Below are 20,785 nucleotides of genomic sequence, written 5' to 3'. Positions count from 1 at the left end.
ATGCAGATAAGACACAGTCCAAAACGGTTAAGTCTTATCAATTATTTGGTTTAGTCATGTCTACCAATGTAATAACGAGGGTGTGATTGCAGGGAGCAATGTTGCACTCATTGCTTGCCACCGCGCTGGCTCCCGCTCGCGGTAGTTCCCAGTCTGTCCACCCCGCGGCGCTGCGGTCGCTGCCGTCTGCTGCCGCCGCGGCTGTCAGTTGGTGTGGTGGTGTCGCGACTGAGGGAGCGTAATACCGAGATCCACAGCAGCTCGGGCCGTGTCAGGGTCAGTGACTGACCGGTCAGAGAGGTCACAGTGTGAGGGGTCACGTGACTGGGAGACCGATCACGCATAACGGCCGGTGTGTCTGAACGGAGTGGCAACAAAATACGCAACTGATTGTGTTTGTGCGTGAGGACGACATTTGACTACATTCCTATCCGGAGGAGACGAGCCTCAGAACTTTCGGCGTCGTTTCCGCGGAAGAACGTTGACTTCTCACGGCCGACCACAGTCCGGTAAGTTACGAGCGCGCCCAAATCGAGCGCTAACTCTGCCACAGTCGAATCCAGCACGTAATTTGATAGCCCAGAATGGCCGCCGTCTCCGGGGGTCGTTTGGCTCACCAATCTTGATCTCATCTGAGTAACTCACCACCGGGAGATTCACGGGGAACACTCACGCGCCGGGAGACGCCGGCGTCGCCTACCTGCCGGCGTGGAACCCAGTAACACCGTTGGTTATTGGCTGGGTCTGGGTGGTCGGGTCCCGCTGCGACCCGGTGCCATGAAGGGGGAGGAGGGGGGGGGGGAGGGAAGGGGTAACGCGGTTGGCGGACTTGCCATCGCCGAGATTGACGTTGTGAAAGACGATATATGTGGTGACGTGTGCCCGAGGACCAGTGACAGCGTGTCGCGTGCTGACGGTGTTACAGGGGAGGGAGGGAATTCAGAACAAGGCTCAAGGTTGTGGAAAACACCCAACATGCTCACGACAGGCATTCACATATCACTGTGGTCGAGCTTTGTTGCAGCAAGTAACTATTGTTTGAATAGAGCAGGCGATAATGCTGACCGCATTGTACATAATTCTGCTTTTGCATTTATTAATTACCTCCTATTTTATCAAGTTCATATTTGAAAAGGAAATGAGGTTTATTTCGGTCTCTCTTCACCCTACCAGCGCCGCTTAGTCTAATACAGTGGCTGTGCCCCGGCCGCGTCCATGTGATGACAGCGGCGTCGGTAGTCGCGCCGGCGTCCCCGTGGGTATGTGTCTGCACCTGGTCAGGGTAGCTCGGCCGGATGGTGGAACGAGTGGTTTCGGCGTCAGTAATGACCCTAATCTGCCCGACCGCTGCAGTCCTGCTGACGAGCCGGCCGGCCAGCCATTAGCCGCTGCCGACCGTCGGGAGATGTGCAGCCAGAACAAAGAGCCCTGATGTCAGACGATGGTGAGAACGGGCTCCGAATCGCCCGCCACACCCTGAAATATCGCGGCCCGCATTAAATAATTAATAAAGTGGGTGTAGTGGGAGGGCAATAGGCTCTCATGGCCCGTTTATATTTAGTTCGCTCGGTACACCACCTTGCAGGTTCCCGCCTGCAAACATCAGAGTTCTCTTTTCACGACATTCTCAGCTCCAGATCACGGAGAGACAGGCGCGGACAGTTGTGACATTTCACGTGGGCGGCAGAGTTTCCAGCGCACACTGCGCCTCTCTGCGGTCGCGGCCGGTCTAATCACATGACATCATCACATTAGAGATGATTAGATCAGCCGGCGGCGTCTGACCCTCCTGACCCTGCGGAGGGGATCGGCAACCCGCCGAGGAGCGGCCCGGCCGGCCCGGCGTGGCCAATTAATAATACAGTGACCCTGTCGGCCCGCGGTATGAACCGCTGTAGAGTGGTGTCATGAACGAGCACCTGTGAGACCCGTGTGCCGGCAAGATGAGACCTGCGTCCTATGCGGTGAGGGCTCTTCAACTTTGTCTGATCCAGAATATGGGGACAATCAAACGTCCTCTGGGCCCTCCTCGAGGTTCTCGCTTCAGCTTACGAGTATGCTTTGTGGATGTGGAGAACCCTCGCGAAATAAACACCACACTGTTATCCTTGTGTGTTGACCTCCATCCCTCCCACTCTCTCCACTCCCCTCGAACACCGATCGGTCATAGCTTGTGACCTCACCATTCGCCGTGCCAATCGGCGCTAAAAGGCTGCTAAGTGTTCTCCCGGCGCGGTAATCTGGCTGGCGGCCGTCGGCGGGCCGAGCGTGGTCGGGCCGACCCTGCTTCGCATTCAGCAGGCGCTGGGAAGCATTAGCTCTCTATACTTCCCGGCGGCTTCCTAAGGGTGCTGCGGGGAAGGAGAGGCCCCCTGGCTGCATAAAGATTGGCGGTCACCAAAGCAGTCGTAAGGCGTCACATGCATGTGAAAGCGAATCACGTCGGGCAGAAAAGCGGAAAGTTATTCTGCTGTGGCGTGTGTGATGTGGCGTGGGGATCTTCTGGCGAAAAAGATGTATCGAGATTCGAGGAAAAGCTGGTGAGATAATAGCCTGTAGCCTCTCTGTTGAAGGGAAGTTTGAGGTGAACAGCCGTATGGCTCCTTTGACCTTGTTTCTGACGGGGATCACATGTTCAGTCGACAATGAGATTATAACAATACGGTCCTTGACGTTTGGACAGGCAGCTACAACTTTGGAACAGAAGTTTGCAGCTATGAAACACGGATAATTTTCGGGTTTTCAATACGCTGGTGACTACAGTGGAAACGAGCTTATTCTGATATGGTTTTAATCCCAGAAACCCATCCATTCATGACATCAGAGTAAATTAATGAAAATACTGTTGGGTGGATTACATCGTTTCCAGCCGGCTGGAGGCATGTTGCATTTTCTCTTAGTTTATCGCTTCCAATCCAATTCAGCGAAATGCTTGCATGTATGTTGCCATCTCATCGGCCGGGGCGATGGTTCCATGGTTTTACGGGTCATTGGCGCTGCGTTCGGCCCCGTGGCCGGCATGCAATGCTACGTGAGTCGGCTGGCAGAGTCAGGTGACCGTGCGCTCATTACCCGAAAAGGGTCGACTGTGCCGTGCCCTGTGCAGGTCGTGACCTAACTGCACGACACAGAAGGCTCGGGTGTCCTCCGACTTCCGCACGTGCTGCCGGAAAAATGCGATTGATGCTTCGGAGGACTTGGATGCTTCCAGATACAAGACAGGAGTTAAACAGCTGTTGCAATAAAAGAAGGTCGTGTTGGGGCTGCACAGAAGTAAAATGGTTAGGACGTGATGCTTTACTACCAGCGGTTGTCTTGACTACCAGCGGTTGTCATGGTACGAATGTTTCTGCATATGGACGCCATAATATTGTCTCTTCACGTCCGAAGTCTGTCATTTTTTATTGTCATGCCCGAGAAATAGATCGAGGGCCACGCTAATGGCATGGGCTGCGACTGGAATTGAATGTTGGCCGTCCTTTTGTGAAATACCATGGACTACTTGCATGATGCCGTGACATGTTTTAATGGCCATCAATTCTGGACCGGCGAGAGATCATTTGTCCTTAAAGTGATGTGATTGTCTTGTCCAGTATGCCTACTGGCATTTTCATTGTGGCGGGCCATTTTTTGTTTGAATTTCAGCAGCAACTGATTGTTAATGGATGACGTGAATTGGATGATATCGTTCCGCATATGGATATGATTCGTGTATGTTTAGTACTGCATGGCATGCCTGGATCATACAAATTCAACTAAGGGTAGCGGTCTATTCTGGGAGAGCTTTCTTTCGATCAAAACTAACGAATCTTTACCAACGCTCAACCAACGTACAGCATTCCCAGCTACCCTTTGGCGCCCAATGGCATTTGTCTCAAGGCCATACATATATTGGTTCCAACATCGCAACGCTTCAATTCCAAAACGGCTGCCCTGCCGCCAGCTGCTACGTGCCATTCATTCTAAAGATGGCATATTCTGCCCTCAATAATGTTAGGACTTTTGCATTCCTATTCAGCTACCAGATGATCGAGGGGCAACACATGGCACCACGGCTACCGATATTAGCAGAAGTTGCTGTCTATAAGGTGCCCACAGCGCATGGTCAGCGTCTTCCGGTAAAGTGCATCACCCAATGATTCATACACTCCGCTGGTGACCTCCCGATTCGAAAAGTTGAAACTCTTAAGTCCCAAGTGGATCGGTCGACCTCAAGAATGCCTCTTTGACCTTAGCCCCAACTCTACGTCTAGCCAACGACACAACGTTTGATCGCTTGTCATGTATTTTCTTAAATAGTCTTTTATTTATCCCATTACACGTGAATGCGCTTTTATACAAATCGCTTGAGTGCAGGGGCGTAACTTTGTATACTTTTGGGGAGGCAGGTGCCCCCCCCAACTTGAAATTTTGCCACCCCAACATTCCGTTTGCCCCCCCAACCTTGGTGGGCGCCCCCAGGCCCGAAAGGCGCTCTCACGGGCCAGCGGCGTCATAGGAGCGCGTGCGCCATCTTTCAAGGGGGCGCCATCGCCTAATATGGAAATGGGATGCGTGAGAGGGGAACCTCTGAGGCCGTGGGGGCGCCTGCATGCGAAAGAGGGGCGCCCATGAAGTCCTCAGGGGCGCCTCAATGCAAAACACGGGCGCCTGAGATGGCCACAGGGGCGCCTGCATGCGAAAGAGGGGCACCTTATTGGTCTCTGAGGCCCTTCGGGGTGCCTCTGAGGTCTATAGTATAGGGGGCGCCCACATGAAAAAGGGGCGCCCATTAAGGCCATAATGGCGCCCCAATACGAAACAGGGGAGACTGCATGCCAAATGGGGGCGCCTCCGAGGCCCATAGAAAGAGGAGCTCCAGTTGAAGCCCAAAGGGGCGCCTCAATGGGAATTAGAGACGCCTGTGAGGTCTACAGGGGCACCTCTGATGCCCATGTCGAGAGAGTCGTCAGTCGTTTGTGTAACGTTCCTCAGGGATGGTGCACCGCTTGCGGCAAGTAAAAACTTAGCTAAATAGCGTGCCCCATTGGTTAAAAAGCGCCCCTCGAGCCAAAGTGGTGCCCCTCTGACAACACGCACGTCTTATGTCATCTGTTTTGCTAATAACTAATGCCCCCGCATGCAGAACGGCGCCCCATCCGTTTATCAATGTGACCCTTCAGGTGGATGAAGCGCCCCTCTGGCCAATACCTTATCATCATTGTTGCTAGAACAGCGCCCCCAGTCCGTAGACTGCCCCATTGGCTCCTGAAGGCGCCCCTCGTGCCCGTTTTGGCGCCCCTCTGCACTGAGTAATGAAATGTATGTGGCCTACCAATTCTTAAGGGCGCTCCTTGAGTCATAATCATCGCTCCTCGGGGAGGGGGGGGGGGAGGCTAGAGGGCCTAGATACCATAGCACGCTATAGTGTGTTATGGCATCCCTGCTGCTAAAACGGCACACTTAGCTAGGTTAGCGCCTCAACGGTTCATACAAGCGCCCCTCGAGCCGAAGTTCGCGCTCCTCTGACTTACATAATTTCCTTGCTAAGTACGACGCCCCTCGCTGGGCATGGGGTGGCGCCCCACCAGTTTACCAACGCGCCCCTTTAGCCACATGAAGCGCTCCTCTGGTCAATGCGGTCAATACCTTATTTCATCACTGCAGCTAGAGCGGCGCCCCTATTTCGGTGGCTGTTCCATCGGTTCCTGAAGGCACCCCTCGAGACAGTTTGGAGGCCATCTGCAGTGAGTATTAAAATTGATGTGGTTAACCCGCGCCGTGCTGGTGGCCTGAACTTTCCGCCGAGTGCTGGGGGGGGGCGTTTTCACGCCCCCCCCGTCTAACTCGGCTCCTGGGCCACGTAGCGACACGCGGTAAGCGGCAATCGAAAGAGCGTCAAAAATAAGGACGAAAACACTTCGGTCATTTTTTGGGTCAGGTCAAAGGTCAGGTCACCAGAGGTCACCAAAGGTAAAATGTTGACTATTTCAACATTTTGGAAACTGCCAACGGCTATCTCGGGAACCGATAGAGCTACAGCGCCGCGGAAAAGCGCATTCGATAGCCCTTTTACAGACCTTTCTGAGTAATGTTCTCAGATTTGACCTCAGGTCAACGGTTTAGCCTCCAGAGGGCAAAAACTCCAAAAATAGCCGTTTTTACGAAAAACGTTTTTTCGTCAATAACTTTTGACTCATAAGCGCCATGACATTACTTTTGCCAGCATCGTGTTCCTCTCGTCGAGACGCGTCGAATGAACTATTCGTTGACCTTGAAAGGTCATTTTGAAAATTTGACCTCAGGTCAAGGTCATGACCTGACCGAAAAGGGTCATGTTGCATATCAGTCGATCCGTATCGTCGAGCTGAACACATCTGACGTGTTTTCACCGCTCTAGCACGTCTCTATCAAAAGTTATAGCCAAAAAACTGCTGGCGACCAATCATGACCTGAGATGACCTCAGGGGCACACAGAGGGGTCACTGGTGCATTTTTCTTATTCAGTGTGTCATGTTTACCTATGAACCGATGTTTGAGAGCGTTTTGAACGATATTCGTCCAAAAGAGGCGCATTTCAATTTTCTCCCATTGACTTATAATGGAGAGGTCGCAAAATTGACCTGACCTTAGGTCACAGATATCAAAAATCCGAGATATACATTTTATACATACTGTTACTCATATCAATCGCTGAAAGTTTCAAAGTGATCGTTCAGTCGGTGTAGCTATAGCGAGCCTTTGAACTTTTTCTGAGGTAAGGTCACTTGACGTGACCTGGTGACCTGACCTTGAACGGCCTAGGTCTGAAATTTTCACAACATGTGCGGAAATGATGTAGGAACACGTGTACCAAAAACGGCGGCGCTGCGCGCCGCCGTTTTTGAGATATTCGCGAAAAACCTGAGGGGGGGGCGTAAAAACGCCCCCCCCCAGCACGGCGCGGGTTAAGAATGGCGCCCTCTGCACGGTGTCGCACCGATTCTAAAGGGCGCCCCTTGAGTCAATGTACCTAATCGTCCCACAGGGCCTTGTGTGTTATGGTATCCCTGCTGTTAAAACGCCACTCTTGCTTGGCGTAGCGTCCCAACGGTTCATAGCACCCATCGAGCCAATTGCAATGTTAGCGCTCCTCTGACTATACTGGTATCCTACATCATCTTTTTTGTTCAAAGGGTGGCAAAATGTGGACCCGAGGACCCGGTCAAAAGAACCGGTCTGGACCCATATGGGTCCGGACCGGTTCCTGGAAATTTTCTGGCGGGTCCAACCGGGTCCTACCATAAACCATACATAGTGGACACTACATATGATTGCAAAATATGAAGTGAATGGAAAGAAAACATTTGCTCATGTATGTTCCTTTGCACACTGTAGCTCATAAGTATTATCAGTGGGAAAAGGGCTGTTTTACACGATGCAATTAATGATTTCTACAAACGGTTTGTATTAATTGACTTTTGGGGAACGGGTCCAACTGGTTCCGATTCCAACTTAGACCGGGTCCGACTGGTTCCAGAAATGTCCAGCCGGGTCTGGTTCGAGTCTGGTTCCCAAAATTTTCACGTTTTGACACCTCTAGATCAAAGCAGGAGTAATTTGTATCATTTCGTGATAACTTGATATCACCTGGTGAGCCACATACTTCTGCATGTCTCGGTATACAGAGGTATATGGGTGACCTAAGCTTGAACGCTCTCAGCCTGGGATTAACCCGCGCCGGGCTGGTGCTCCGCGACTTCCGCGCCGGGCGGTGAGGGGGGTGTCTGGTCTAACTCGGCTCCTGGGCCACGTAGCGACACGCAGTAAGCAGCATTCGAAAGAGCGTCAAAAATAATGACGGAAACACTTCGGTCACTTTTTGGGTCAGGTCAAAGGTCAGGTCGCCTGAGGTCATCAAAAGTCAAATGTAGGCCATTTCAACAATTTTGGAAACTGCAACGGCTAACTCGGGATCAATAGAGCTACAGCGCCGCGGAAAAGCGCATTCGATAGCCCTTTTACAGACCTTTCTGACCATTGTTCTCAGATTTGACCTAAGGTCAACGGTTTAGCCTCCAAAGGGCAAAAACTGTAAAATAGCAGTTTTCACGAAAACTGTTTTTAGGCAATAACTTTTGACTCAAGAGTGCCACGACATTACGTTTGGCAGCATCATGTTCCTCTCGTCGAGACGCGTCGAATGAACTATTTTTTGACCTTGAAAGGTCATTTTTAAAATTTGACCTCAGGTCAAGGTCATAACCTGACCGAAAAGGGTCATGTTGCATATCAGTCGATCCGTATCGTCGAGTTGAATACATCTGAAGTGTTTTCATCGCTCTAGCACGCCTTTATCAAAAGTTACAGCCAAAAAACTGGTGGTGACCGTCTATGACCTGAGATGACCTCAAGGGCACACAGAGGGGTCACAGGTGCATTTTTTCCGATTCAGTGTATCATGTTTACCTATGAAACGATGTTTGAGAGGGTTCTAAATACCATTCGTCCAAAAAAGGCTCATTTCAATTTTCTCCCATTGACTTATAATGGAGAGGTCGCAAAATTGACCTGACCATAGGTCACTGATATCAAAATTCCGAGATAAACATTTTAGACATACTGTTACTCTTATCAATCGCTGAAAGTTTCAAGGCGATCGTTCAGTTGGTGTAGCTATGACGAGGATTGCAATTTTTTCTGAGGTGAGGTCTTTTGACGTGACCTGGTGACCTGACCTTGAGAGCTCTGGGTCTGAAATTTGCACATGTGTAAAAAAAAGATGCATGAACAGGTGTGCCAAAAACGGCGGCGCGGAGTTTTGAGATATCTGCGAAAAACCGCATTGGAGGTGTTCACTCCCCCCCCCCGGCCCGGCGCGGGCGGGGGGGGGGGCAATTTTTTTATTTTTTCGATGAGGGCAAATTTTTGCCACTGGTTTGCTTCTAGAACACGTGCGGAAAAGATGCAGTATGAAGTGTGTTCTTAACTTAAAAGGGGAGCAGGGCTGGTAAAAATGGTTTTGGTGGCTCTGACCAAATTTTCTTAGATGAAAAGTGGCTCCTCACAGAATGAGTTGGAAAAAGCAGCGGAGACGTTCTCTTTGGCATCAGTTTAAACATCAGCTTTTTTAGCTCACTGTTAAAGCCTCATTGTGGGACATAAGCTCGCCTCAAAAACACAAAATGGATGTAGATGACTTCCTAATTTTGTCTTAGTTGGCTGATGACAGTCAGAAAGGTAGGGTATATAAATTATAATTTTGACTTACCAATAGAGGAAATGTTATCATCTTCCTCACTAGCAAAGGGTCAGTCATATTTTTCATCATTTGATATATCTCTGCTGATGTTGTATCGAGCTCGGAACTCAAGCACCAAAGGCATTATAAGTCTAACATTGACTTCTGTCACAAAATTTCTGAAAAGATATGATGGCTTACATAAATAGGCTATCTTATTTTCAAATTTGAGTCTAACACTAGAAAAAACACAGAAACATTCAATAATTAAGCAAAGATTTAGTAACTAATGCAATAAATATACTAGGATGGTGGGCAAATACATTTTAAAATCATGAGCTGCTTCAGTGATGTATCAAAAATCAAAACTAGTCATGCTTATGTCTACATCAACATATTAGAATCAGATTGAGATACCAGTACGCAGTATCTATGCGACCAATGATATTGCTACCCTGATGTATGTACATACTGGAGAGAAGAAGAGCACCTTCACCTCGCAACGAACATACAAGAAATAAATAAGACATACAACAAAAAGTATACCCAAAAATGTACAAAAATATGCAGACTTCACTCTGAACCGCGACCTGCACGAGATGCAGCCTTGCACGAGGCCTTACTATAATAAAGACCAGTATTCGTGTTCTAACACTAGTCGTTAATACAGTGAGCCGCCAATAGTAGAAGAGTCAGTGGCTCCCCGTTCACTCAACACTAGCTCCTCATCGACTGATGAAAGCCACGGAGCCCTATTCTCCCTAGTGTTAAAGCTTCAAATCGACTGATGGCTCATCGACTGACGAATGCTGACGCTGTTCACGGTAAACATTTACAACCATTTTGAATAGGTTGTCAGCTGTTTAAGGAAATGTAGACAAAGATTGCGCAGAATATCTCATTGTGAATTAAGATGCTGCTACTAAATCAATATTTGTGTTACAGCATCTAATATGCTGAAATTTGATGTGAAAATGAACTGAAGATATTCAACAAACTTACCAGTTGTCTTGCACATGCAAATTTGCATTGAAACGCCTAATTTTGGCTCTTTAAACCCTACGAACAGCTACTGGCTTGGCTCCGATATTATCACCGAATCGGCACTTTTTACCAGCCCTGAAGGGGAGGCGTAAAACGTCCCTTGCTTCTGCGTGGGGTGAAGTTCTACAGATTTGTTTCTTTAATCTCGCCTTTTTATCAGTTGTTTTTTCTTTTCTTTTTGTCAATTCATCAGTTCGTCTCGTTTCTTTAGAAGAACTACCATATGCGTTGTTTAATAAGGCGTCACTACCCTGGTCCCCAGTTCCACTACCCGCCCCCGGTCTCTGGTCCCCAAAGTGCTTTCAAAATGTATTTGGTTACAAAATAATTCCGCGCTTTTGGCGCGCTATTTCAGAAAAAAAAAACTGCAACATAACGTGCCAAAACACGACGGCACAAAAACAACGTGCTATGGTAAAAACAAAATGCTGCCGTAAACTGAAATAAGACTTATTTCTAGACAGTCACGGGGAGGCGCCCCCATGCCCTTAAAAAGGCGCCCCTGACAGCGTTGCCCCCCCAACGAAAACCAAAAAGTTACGCCCCTGCTTGAGTGCATGGTGATGAACGATAGTGATGACGCTGCCGTCTTAGCTCACCGCTATTGATGGCGTGGTGAATAAATAAGAACTCGTTGAAACTAGCTCAAACTAATACAGCAGCAATGAAGCTAACTGAATTACTCGTTCTGAAACTTTGTCTCCCGTGACACCGAAGATCCTGAGTCTGTCGGTGACAAAGTTTGACGCACGAAATCCCCAGCAGTGCGCCGTCTCCAGAGTGATCCTATAGTCTCCTGGTACTTCTTTTTCCCTCAGCTGATAGACAGCGGCAATGTTCAGCGTCCGGAGATTCAAACTTGCGCAGATTCCGTCAGTTTAGATTTTTAGAAACCGCAGATGTCAAAGTTCAGTACTGGTCCAGAAGTGCTGCATTTACGGGCTCGATATGTCTCCCATGGTTCGCATGTGAATCTGTACTGTTTTGTAAATCGCGGTACTGTTTTAGGACTTACCTCGACGGCGGTGGTACTGGCAATGGTAGTTAATTATGACAGTACCGCCGGCGTTAGGATGACGATGACGATGACGACTGGTTGGTACAGGAAGAGACAGGGTTGTCGCAACTCGTAAGCCCCCATGGATCCTGTGATGTATCGTCCGTTCCGCCAGCGTGAGAGCTGCCAGCCGGCAGTGCGCGTGATAAATTGACAACGTGCTCGCAGCGGAATCTTCTCCACTAAAAACACATGTTCTAAGACGATGGATGTGCCGCCACGTCGTTGCCCACCCAGGGGCTGAACATGTCGGCGGTGTAGTTCAACGAGTCGCCCTCAGTCACGGAGACGTTTAAATAACGGATGTCAAAGATATTCTTTAACAAGCTCCAAATGCTGGTCCTGTCGTCGCTGCGAAGGAAAACAAAATAAAATCCTCCACCAGTAAAGATTGGACGCTGTTGATTGCTTGTCTGCTAGTATTATCTATCGCATATGCTTCTTATATCTTCTGTTATTTTTCTCAAGCTTGACATTCGTTGGTGTTCCCCGCAAGACTTCTCAGTTCTCAGTTTGGTGATTGAGCTAGTTCACAGTAACGAGTGACGGTATGTTGCCGAGTGTTTTATTGTCTCATAAATCACTGCAGAGCGACCTCACTCCAGTCCCTCTCCCTTCCCCTGCTCGGCTGTACCAGTTATCAGGCACAGAACTTGTAACAGTCTCGCACAATACAGCTTAATTTGGCGGATGAATCAGTGACTTTGGTATATTTTTTTGTGAGATTGACCCAAATGTAATTTTACAGAGGCTAGCAGCTGAACTTTTACCCGAAACGGACCCAATGGAGGCTCCGATGAAGCCCGATTCTGGAAGAATGCCACCCAGTTTCCTGTTGATATCATGTCGAGTATGAATATTGTCTAACATGTCGATCTGCCGTCGTTGAATCAATACTGTGGTCTGATCAATGTTATTCGAGTGATTTAAGACGATTTCCTGATATATCGTAGTAAGTGAACCTCGTTATTTTGATTCATTCACTCGCTCGTCACAAACAGGAACATGACTATGATAAGAATGCTTTTAATGGATGGATGCAACTTGTGATCCACCGTATAGTTATGCAAATGTAATGTGCATTTCCTGCTATCAGATGCCTGTTCCTTCATATTCCCTTTGTCGCCTATTACCATCATCCCTAAACAATCATAAATCATCGCCGTTTTCCTCGACCTCACCGTACCATAAACGCTTGTTGTCTTTTGGTTTACGTCGCGGCCGCTCCTTCCCTGTTCCCCGTCCGCGGTCTGCGCGGAATTCCTCAGTAATATGTTGTATCGTTTGCCGGCCCAAACCGGTATACGGCTGCGGACGGCACAGCGGCCACTCCGCCGAGCCGAAGGACGCGCCGCTCCGCAACTTACGGACACGGCCGGCAGGGAATGTCGGACCGTCCACTTTTGGTACGGTAGCATGTAAGCGGAGACGTGCCCGGCGGTCGGTGGCTCAGCATGGCGGCGGCGTGCTCTACTGCCGTGCTGACGTCTAGCCTTGCTCTGCCGTGCTGGCGAGCCACTCCTGGTGGGCCGTTCAGCCGTTCTTCCGTGCTGCCGTCTCGGCTGTGCCGCGCTGGCTGTGGTGTGCTGCTGTGCTTCCGAGCCGTGCTGGAGGGCCTTGCTCCGTTCCCGTGCTTCCGAGCCGTGCTGGTGGCCGTGCTGCCGTCCTGCTTGCTCTGCTGCCGTGCTGGCGAGTCATACAGGTGGCCGTACTGACGTCCTGCTGAGCCGTGCTGCCGAGCAGTGCTGGCGGGAAAAGCTGATGCACAGGTCTGCTGATATCAGGTGCCTCGTCAGCGAAGTCCTCTGCACACCGGCGTACTCAGCAGTGTTGTTGCTAACTACAGCCTGGACGATGCGGTGTTGTAATCGTATGACCAAGTGCTGAATGGGTATTTACTGTTTATAGATAAATGAGCCGGCAACGTTGTTTTGACGATCACACTTTGCTTCCTTAAAAGTTTCAAGTTCTGCAATTTGCTAAGTTTAGCAGGTGCTAAAATAAATTGCCAAAACATATATTTCTTTGCCAGTTATGTGAGCAAGCAGTACATGGTATGCCCATTTGCTGCTGCCAGTCTGCTTTGATAAATTGGTAACGATGCGACATAAATCTCACTTTTTGCTGATGCTTATTACAAGTGACCATGACATTTTCATAGAAAGCATTCCACGGTTAACCATGAAAGATACTGAGAAAGAACTGCAGATGTTGGCACGCAATTTGTCCTTCAATCACCATTCGACTCGAATCCACATTTTCAATAATTTATAGGTCACACATAAAACATCACAGCTACGCTGCTCACCCTCCGTCCTTTTCCTTGAGTGAGGCCCGTGAGCGTGAGTGATCACGTCATTCAATACCCAGCCGTCATTCAGAGCCCTCAGTGACCGGTTCTGCGGCACCGGGGAGCTGTCCATCCGCGGACGCGCCGGTGATTTAGTGCGCTACCTAACCGAGCCAGCTCGCCGTGCTATCGTGGTGTTTGACGTGAGCGGTGACGTGGCCGTGCGGACGGACTCCGTTTCGGGAGAGCGGCCTCCGTAGAGGGTACTGGGCGGCCGCTGCTCGCGCGCCCGCTGCCTAATTTATCGGCAGCTCCGGCATATGGGATTGTTTATACATGAACAGAGGTGCTGGCGGCTATGATTGCTTTGGCTACCGAGGGAGTGGGTAGGAAATAAACTTACATCACATAAACTGACAGCCGTAAATCCCATAGAGGACGTGGCAAAACCTGTGGGAGGCTTTAATCACATTGTTTATTTATTAATGCCTTTTTGCGCACCGTCAAGTTTCTTGGGCTTGGTTGCTGTAGTGCCCTGTAAGGTTTTATAAAAATGTTTGTATTATGGTGGTCAGTCTCCTTTTACCAATGGACCGTTATGAAGGCTTGTTTTGTTTGTGTTTTGTTTGCAGTGCCGATGCTGCCGATCGTTCAAAGCGCTTGGACTGGCCGGCAATTTACGCCCGTTCTTTTATCGCTCTAATTGTTTTCCTACATGGGAAAGTACTCAGGGATACGTTTGGTATTGGTATGTTGGGAATCGGGTTGATTTATCTACCTCCACTGCCTTACCGGGTTCTGTCCCATTGTTTCGTCATGGGCAGAATAGCGATCGAGCGCTAACCAAGACGGACGTAAAGGATGCCGTTGGAAGTTGCCCTTGCATTATACATTCCGCGTCGATAGGCTAGGGAGGTCATGAGGTACACGCATTGTTCTGATCGGACAAGAAACGGTAGCTGTAAGTTTACGATGATAATCCTTGCGTGTATTGCAAACATACAGGAGAAGCTACTTCTTAAATCGTTCAGAGCTGCTGCGAGGAGCATGATAAATGTAGGAAATATCATTAGAATATATGACCTTCTCCTCGGAAAATGATGAAATGAATGAAAATTATTATTTATTGATGAATTAATGATACTTCGGGTCGAATTCGATTTAGACCTTCGTCTAAATCGAATTTGTTAAGTCGTTCAAGGCAAAAGTGGCGAGACTTTTGCGGACTCGCCAATTTTGCCTTGTACGATTTAACGAATTCGATTTAGACGAAGGTCTGCGACCGAAATATCATCAATTCATCAATAAGCATTTTTATTCATTTCGTCAATTTCCGAGGAGAAGGTCATATATTCTAATGAGAAGCTACTTCGATAGAAATCAGGGCATCAACAAAATTACAGCGACTGAAACATTTTCAAATTGCATCTTCTTCCGAAAACCTGAAAATAATTACGAACTCCACAAATCAAGGCTTATGTATGGGATGTTGGTCGATCTTATTCGGAGAAGTTAGCCGATATTGTACTAAGATAATGTCAGCCGCTTACTGAGACCAGCGTTGAGGCATGACTGGTTCCCAGTCCAATGACATTGATGTCTCCCATAAATCACCTCACCTGAGTGAACCGCCGCGTACAAACAATTCCACCGAACACATCAGTTCGGACAGCTGGTCCTCCGCAGCGGGCTGGGGTGCCTCCGAAGCGCCCCCTGCACCCCTCTCCAGCGCCGCGCGGGTCCCGTCGAGTGGCGGTCGACCAGTCACAAACATGTGTTGTTCATTGCTCATAAGCGGCCGCCTACGGTCAGCGGAGCGTATCGGCCAGACATCTCGGCGCCTCCGACTGAAGGGGGAAGGGGAGGGAAGGGGAAGGGATGAGCACGCAGGTGGTGTATGACGTCACTGCTCTGCGGGAGATGGGATGGGGAGAGGATCCAGATGGGTCAATAGTGGGCGCTTGACATCTTTTGCTATGGTTTAGATTCTTGAACGTTTTTGTCTAAGTTTGTAAATGGGCGTAATGGGTGGCGTAAATTATGACATTCCTGTTATTTGTGGGTCTTCAGTACCGTAAATTAAATGCGAAACGAGCGGAATTCTTTGCTAGCTTCATTATGCTCCCTAACACTCTCCCCCACGCTGCAGATCCCACTGGGGTATCGGACCTCCCCGGTCTCATTCGTCTGTCCTAACGGGCTGGGTGACCGTCCCGCCCCCGTGGCCCCGCCGTCACTCAGCCTTCCACGATCGGTCCCTGGGTACCGCTATACGCCACGCTGCCGCCGTCGCCGTTTGCGATCGTGTCGTCTGATACGGCCTGTGACGACTGCCGCGACGAGCCGTTCGTCGTACGGGCTGGACTCGAACAAAGACAGGCCGCTGGTGGAGTCCCGCTGGTGTAACAGGGGTGTGCTGCTCGCAATGGGACAGCGGGTGACCAGGTGCCTTTGCATAGCTGCCGAACAAAGCGGCTCTGTGCGAGTGGGTGGTGAAATGTCGGGTAATTGGAGTGTAGGACGCGCTACCCGAGGGATATGGAGTGCCGATAGAGTCCAGATGCGGTGATATAATTTACAAATGTGTAAATGCAATTACTCGGATCGGGTCTGACTGGCTCTGTTCGAAGCATTCGCGTCTGTTGGTTTCCATCACACCTGAAACGACCTCTCCTCTTTTCGCCGTTCTGATCAGCAGGTTTTGGCCGTTCGAATCGAGCCCCATCGTTTCCGTGCCGAACGGTTGACCCCAGTGCTGACCCCTATCATGACCCGGGTCTGACCCGCGCTTACCCGTGCCACGGCGCGGCTCTTAGTGGTCATCAGGGGTCGTCGAGCAGCGCGCGGCGCTGTGATTGCAGGCGACCCGCCGCCGCCTCGGCGTGGCTGCACCGTGCTGCTAATACAAACAGCCAGTTTGGCTGGACCTTTAATTAGACTGCGCCCGCGCCCCGGACGGAGTCGAGGTGCAGGTATGCTGCGGTCTGACGCGATCTGGGCTCACAGTCGCTGCACGGGCTGCAGGCTCATCGGAGAGATCGTGGACTGGTGCGTGCGCGGTGGTGGTGGTGGGGCAACAGAGCTGACAGTGTTGTGCAGCGGCCACGATACCACGCACGCACTTACCAAACACGGTTCTGATATAAGGAATGTCATCCATGCCAGAATATCGATTTCGAATCCCTCGGACTTCGGATATCGGTTAGACTCAAATGTTGCTTAGATTCCGGATCTTTGTAGGATCCATCATAATCTCTTTAATCATTTATCGAATTCCACGCTTAAGCACTCACAATTGACATGTGTGTATGGTGCTGCATTTTAGAACATCAGCAGTTGAGGGCTCGGAGGCATTTTAGCGCAGCCATGATCTACGTCTACGAACGGTGTGTCGTCTGACTTCGAACTCAAACGTTATCAAATTTACTGAAGCAGTTGCACCGCCGATGCCGCCTGCACCGCCGATGCCGCCTTGAAGGTATGCGGGCTTGCACTATTGTTTGATGAGCTTGATTTGCATGCTACTTTCGCCGCGTCTAATGTTGAAATGCATTCAGCACCACGCCATTTGCCGATTGCATCAATACACAACCAGGTTTGAAGCCACATTTTCTGTGCCAACTGACACCATCTGCGCAGCTAGAGTCCATTTTGCAGGTTACCGTGGCGTGCTCGTGCCGCTGATCGACAAACAAAACATTTTTCGTGATGTGAGGTCCATAGCGCGCAAGGTATTCTGCTTCTGTATTGACACGATGTAACGAGGTTATTTCGTACTTACCACGAATTTACGTACCGACAAATACGTAACACAGTCGTACTGCCGTACCGTCGTATTTACTTCATACAGCGCACTGCCGTTCTGCTGTCGTTCCTTTTCGGCGGAGGCGGCAGCGGCGGCGTCTGGTCTGCGCAGCCCACGTCCTGCCCAGCTTTGGTCATTGCTGGCGTGCCAATGGTCACGTGAGCAGAGGGGGGGGGGGGGGGCGCATCATCGACTGTCCAGCAGTGGACAGTCGACACTGTCATGGCCTGAACTGTCGCCACACCCCTGACACACAGTGACAGGTCGAGCTGAGTGTCAGTTGACAGGTTGTGTTGAGACTTGACTGTCTTTTTCGCCGTCAGGAGAGGCCTGTGCTCGGTGTGGTCGACTCGACTCAGACATCGTTTTGCCATCGTGTAACGACCCCTGATGACGTGATGCCAGAATACGTTATAAAATTCCGGGAAGATGGAATTTATCCCTTATTTGAGACCACCGAATTGATCCCGTGCCGATACAGCACGAGCTTGGCGTCTGATATTTATCAATTCCAAACATGGCATTCTGATGCGTCTGAAAGCCTGAATTGCATTGCAGGTCTATTTGAATGTCATGATTTGCAGTCTTCTCACGGATGACTGCAGTTGAGATTCGCGGGTAGTCTCGGGCGATCCAGCATTCTCGGTTTCGTCTTTTTATGCAGAACACGTTGGACGGAGGAGTCAAACATAATGGCAGTTCCAGGCAGCTATATCTGATGCTGACAGATATTTGTTTTTGATGAGTTTACTGCAGAAATGAGCGCATTTCCTCTGTGCAAAATGCTCTTTCTTCTGCAAGCCTTGCTAGAAAACCTGTTAGAAATAAGCCTTCACGAGGCATCTTAGCTCATGTATGAGCTTCGCATTTACAGGGAACAGCCGCTGCTCTCCCTCAAGTGCTAGTCAACTGGTCGTCGCGAGCGTTGTTCTGTTGTTTTTTGGCCGTTTTTTTTTCGACCTGTTGACGTTCTATTAGAGCCTCGGTTTGGACCCTGACGTTTCAATTTTACGCTTCGCTGCGTACCAAGTCGCAGGCATCTGCATCGTTCGTTGTTGCGAATTCTTGAGTCGATATGACACAACTTTTTGAATTAGGGTTAGATGCTACAAAAGTTGTCAAGTCACATGTGTTTTTTTAGCCGGCCATTCACAGTTATGTCGAAAGTTCTCTCATCGGGGCATTCTTTGGCCATGCCATCGATACCCGCGGCCCCGGATTTCTGTGAGTTATAGATTGTTACTGGGTCTGAGAAATTCGCCAGCCTCCGCGTGACGACCGAAAAAGGGAAGTTGGACTGTTCTGTGCAGGCTGCCAGCATCAAAAGCCACTCTGGCGAATTTATGACACGTCTTCATATTGGGATATCGAACTAAATTGTAGACTGTGTCGGTTTCTAACGTTCGAGTGAGCCTTGATGCTGAATAATTTACGATAAAAGTTGAATTAGAGCCGTGAATGCTGGTGTAGGTCATGATTAGTTCGAGACGGGAGTCTTATTACGTGGCAATCACCGAAAAGTTGATCAATTTAAGCTGCTAAAAGACCGACATTTATCCGGCTGTCGCTGATCTAATTTCCACCGTCTGTGTTTGCTTTCATCTGTTCGGGGGGCGTTTTCGGCGGGCCGTTTTCGCCTCCAAGTGCCCAATCGCTCCTGGCCGACACGTTGAGGCATTCACGAGCCTGCCGACACGGTGTTTGTTTTCTCTCGACGAACATCAACACCGTAAAGCACCGTTGCGTCGGCCGGCGCGTCGGGTGCGCTCGCAGGAGCCGCTGCCGCTGCCGCATCGCGCCGCACAGACGGGCGCCGCGCGAGCACCGCGCGCCCGTAAATCTGAGCTCTGTCGGCGCGTCGTCTCCGTTTCGGCGCCGTACCAGCGTGCGTCGACAGTGACGCACTGCCGCGATAGGATCGCGACGCGACGGTGGCCAGCTGCCGACAGGCGGAGGAGCGGCCTCATGGGTGCCGTCGCGATGGGGTGACAACCTGCGCGAGAAACTCAACTGGATGCCGCCCGAATGTATGTACAAACTTCAAACCATGGCCACTGCACGTAAGGCGATACACTACGGCGAACCGGTAGCACTTGCCTCTACGTTTGCCAGAAACCGGGACTCCTCAACCAGGGATAGAAATACACGTCAGGATAACCTTCTCCAGCTCCAGCGTCCCCGACTAGAAACCGGTAAGCGGCGTTTCAGTTACTGTGCCGCCGCGCTCCTAAACGACCTACCTCCCGAACTTTCACAGCTGCCACCCTCTAAATTCGCACGCGCTGTCAAGTCTCTGTGGAAAAACGATAGACCATCGTGATGACCTGAATTAGGCACTCGTCTTGTATATAAGTATACGGTATGTTAGAAATCGTGCATATAGTCTTCCTGTGTGTGCGTGTGTGTGTTGTTGTTGTTGTTTGACGGGTCTTTGTTCCTGCATGCATATGCCCGACTCAGACTCTGGGCAGTAATCGCCACGCCATGTGTGGATCGCCCATGATCAAAAATACAATACAAATACAATACAATACACGAGCCACGGAGCACGGAGCATAGCCTGAGCGCGGTCAGAGTACGGATGAAGGACAGCTAGAGCACAGCTGGAACACGATTGGAGCACAGTTAGTCAGGTCAGCGTCACCCGACTTCAGGACATCACCGCTGAGCGCCACGAACACGAAACCAAACGGAGGCGGTGAGCGATTTGGCAGACGGCTTCACGTCACTGACGAGGGATGGAAGACGGAGCTGAGCCGTCGATCCGTGCAAATTGACGGCAGTTGACGGGGTTAGACCAGTCCGAAACGTGCAGAAGGTAGCATCGAGCGGTGCTGTGCATGTACAACGGTGGTAATGCGGGTGTGGTGCACAGTTCGTGTCGATGAAGGGTCGTCTGACGTGACAAAACTGGTGTCGCCGTGCAAGATATGCACACTTTTGGGAGCCTGTCCTAGTTTGAGGCAAATAAATGAGTGTGTACTGTTAGAAATAACTAGCGATTGAGTCTAGATTGAGTTCAATTATGATAAATGCATTCGGCTGTTCGCTGCGACACATTTGGAGGACGGCAGAATCACGGCATACACCCACGCAACCTGGTGTATGGACGTGCCGGTTCGTACAGAAGGTGTGCCGGTTCTCGAATGCCATGCCGATTTTTATATGCAAGGGCTGCCTCGACAAGCTTTGTGCAAAACGCCGGTTTCCGGCTGTCATAAAATGATTTATTTCTTATGATTCGGGCTATCCATCCAGCTATCAAGTAAAACACGTAAATGTTTTTGTTTAGCGGCACTTGCCTCTTGATAACTGGTTCAATTACTTTTGTTATGGGCTTATTTTAGTTTGTTTATATTCCTTGACTCAAATATCATGAACATGACCGAA

At 49.9% G+C, this 20,785-nt stretch overlaps 1 long non-coding RNA gene across 1 annotated transcript in view; it reads left to right on the top strand.

The window, feature by feature from the left end:
• Positions 1-203: 203 nt before the first annotated feature.
• LOC122380583 overlaps positions 204-20,785 on the top strand; it is a 59,855-nt gene continuing 39,273 nt past the window's right edge. The window contains exon 1 of the long non-coding RNA XR_006256350.1: positions 204-509. This is a non-coding gene — a long non-coding RNA (uncharacterized LOC122380583). The remainder of the gene's footprint in view (positions 510-20,785) is intronic.

Source organism: Amphibalanus amphitrite, unplaced genomic scaffold (assembly GCF_019059575.1).
Source record: "Amphibalanus amphitrite isolate SeventyFive unplaced genomic scaffold, NRLGWU_Aamphi_draft 000101F_arrow, whole genome shotgun sequence".
Classification (NCBI taxonomy): Eukaryota; Metazoa; Arthropoda; class Thecostraca; order Balanomorpha; family Balanidae; genus Amphibalanus; species Amphibalanus amphitrite.
This window is presented reverse-complemented; position numbering and strand designations above follow the sequence as displayed.